Genomic DNA, 3,255 nt, shown 5'->3' with positions numbered 1-3,255 from the left:
GGAAGCTAGAGGCACACATATACTGCCATCTAAGAAACAGAGCTCTATCTGCACTTGTTAATTTTTTTAAAGCCGTTTGGTGACCTGTATATTCAGAAAGTATTAGGAATACACTGACTGTATTAGCCAAGTGATAAATGGTCTTAGTGATGCAGTAGCTGTTAAGTGGAAGTTCCATCAGATTCCTCCTTTCTGAGTGTCTCCTATCTAAATCTACCTGTCAATTAACATCTACAGATGCATGCATCTTTCTTGACAGGGAGCATGTTATACAAGAGCAGGTTGTCAGGAACCAAGCCTGACTTTATTTGTAGGAGATGTTGCTTTTGTGTAGGCTTCTCCTGAGATCAGGCGGCAGGGGGAGGGGAGGGCATAGCCACCATGTGCAGAATCTGAGAAACCTTCAAGCAATCCCTAACACAGGTGGTATGTAAAAGTAGGCTTTTCTGATTTTTGTTCTAATATATGACCCCTTTCTACTTGGAATACATGTTCCTCCTTTCACTTGGTCTTTATTACCTCTGAAGGACAGCCGCCAGGCTGGGCAATCACTCTGAAGGAAACCAGCATCAGAATGCTACATGGTTGAAATGGTTTGGCTTTGTACCCCACCCAGATCTTATCTTGAATCATAATCCCCAGTTGTTGAAGGAGGCACCTGGTGGAAGGTGATTGAATCATGGTTGCAGTTTCTCCCATGCTGTTTGCATGATAGCGAGTGAGTTCTCGTGAGATCTGATGGTTTTACAAGGGGCTCTTACCCCTACGCTTCTGTCATATGCTCTCTGGCCTGCTGCCATGTAAGGAGCGCCTGCTTTCCCTTCAGCTATGATTGTAAGTTTCCTGAGGCCTCCGTAGCCATGCGGAACTTTGAGGCAATTAAACTTTTCTTTATAAATTACCCAGTCTCCGGTATGTCTTTATAACAGTGCACAAATGGACCAGTAAATTTGCACACTGTTATAAAGAAGGTGTTTGCCTTCTGAGGACATGTGGTCTGTGGAGGAAAGCGATCCCCAGGACAAGGAATTAGACCAATCTGGATGCCCAGAGGGCTAGAGGCTCTGCCTCCTTCTTGGCCTGTAAGATCATTGCCCAAGTCCACCCTCTCATAGTGATTCAGTTTCTGACTTGAGGTCTGCAATCACTGCAACAGCCCCTGGCTTGGCAGAAGTGAGACAGGTTTTGCATACACTATTTGTGATTCTTGGTTAAGTTCATATTTCTTTAAGATTACGTAGTTTCTTTTGTTATCGTCTTTTTCTGTTCCCATTTAGTTTGATTGCCACACCAGGGTTGGGATTGTATTAGTGTTTTCACATTTCAACAAACACAAACTAGGTATTTTTCCAGTGTCAGTCACAAGATGAAAAAATCAGTCCTTCCAATTTGGTTTATTTACTTGTTCATTTGTCATTCATTCAGTCAAAAATATTTTTTGAGCACTTACTTTATTCCATCCATTGTCGAGAATATAATAGTGAACAAAAATAGACAACTTTTCCTGCAGGAATGGAGAGAGAAACAATAAACAAAGAAACACATGATATGTCATATAGTGAGGAACGCTATAAGAAAAATACTGCAGGAACAGAAGGCTGAGATTTCTCTTCTTCTTTTCTTTTCTTTTCTTTCTTCCTCCCTTCCCTTCCCTTCCCTTCCCTTCCCTTCCCTTCCCTTCCCTTCCCTTCCCTTCCCTTCCCTTCCCTTCCCTTCCCTTCCCTTCCCTTCCCTTCCCTTCCCTTCCCTTCCCTTTTTCCTTCCTTCCTTCCTTCCTTCCCTCTCTCTCTCTCTCTTTCTTTCTTCTTTCTTGTGAGCTGGAGTCTCACTCTGTTGCCCAGGCTGGAGTGTGGTGGCATGATCTCCGCTCACTGCAACCTCTGCCTCCTGGGTTCAAGTAATTCTCCTTCCTTAACCTCCCGAGTAGCTGGGATTACAGGCATGTACCACAATGCCTGGTTATTATTATTATTATTCTTTGTATTTTTAGTAGAGATAGGTCTCTCCATGTTGGCCAGGCTGGTCTCAAACTCTTGACCTCAAGTGATCTACCTGCTTCAGCCTCCCAAAGTGCTGAGGTTACAGTCATGAGCCCTCAGGCCAGGCCAGGAGCTAAGGATTTTAAACAAGGAGGTCACAGAAGGCTTTTATGGGAAGGTGATACTTAACTCAAAAATGGAAAAACAAACTATATTTACTGTTTTGCCTGGAATGTATTGCCCCCAGTCTCCATGACAGTTCATATTCTACCTGCCCTATAAACTAAGCTTCAATGGTTTTCAAGGTTTTACTGAAAAAAGTACTTGTTGTTTATTTGAAATTAAAACTTAACTGGGACTTTTGGCTGGAACTGCCATCCTCTAGTAATTTGCCAAAGATGTACCTGCTTTCCCTTCTGCCATGGGAAAAGGAAGCAGGCACATCTTTGGCAAATTACTGGAAGAGGAGAGGCACCTGATAGATGTTCTCCAGGCCTTTCAGAAAATATTGAGTTGCTCCCGTAAGAATGGTAATATTGTAGACATCAAGGGAATGGGTACTGTTCAAAAAGGAAGGCCTCAGAAGTGTTACCATGGCAAAATTGGAAGAGTCTACAATGCCACCCAGCATTCTGTTGGCATTTTTGTAAATAAACAAGGTAGGTGCAAGATTCATGCCAAGAGAATTAATGTGTTGATTGAGCATGTTAAGCACTGAGAGTCAAGATAGCTTCCTGAAACGTATGAAGGAAAATGATCAGAAAAACAAGAAAGCCAGAGAGAATGGTACCTGGGTTCGCCTGAAGCACCAGCCTACACCACCAGAGAAGCCCACTGTGTGAGAACCAACACGAAGGCACCTGAGCTGCTGGAACCTCTGTGCTCTGGATTCATGGCATAATAGACATAAAAAAAATGAAAGACCTCTGGATGTTTCTCTTCATTAAGTAGAAGTGTGATGCCCCCTTCCCCAAAGAAATCTTTAAAGCCAGGAAACAAATTTAACAGGGTGTCCTGTGTTTTGTTTGGCAACCTTAGCCCTCCAACGCCCCTCACCCCCAGCTGGAAATATTCCATCTCCCTTAGGAACTGTCCTGCCACCCTCTTCCTCTCTCGTGGCACTATTGGCTCCTGTGTTGGCACAGTTAGATGGAAACAAATTTTACCACTCTTGCTCTATGGAAGCAAATTAAAGTCAAACCTTACCTGATTATTTTTTTAAATTTTTTTTTTTTTTTTTTTTTTTTTTTTTTTTTTTTTTTTTTTTTTTTTTTTT

The sequence above is a fragment of the Cebus imitator genome, unplaced genomic scaffold (genome assembly GCF_001604975.1).
Source record: "Cebus imitator isolate Cc_AM_T3 unplaced genomic scaffold, Cebus_imitator-1.0 Scaffold88, whole genome shotgun sequence".
NCBI classification, from domain to species: Eukaryota; Metazoa; Chordata; class Mammalia; order Primates; family Cebidae; genus Cebus; species Cebus imitator.
Note: the sequence above shows the minus strand (reverse complement) of the source record.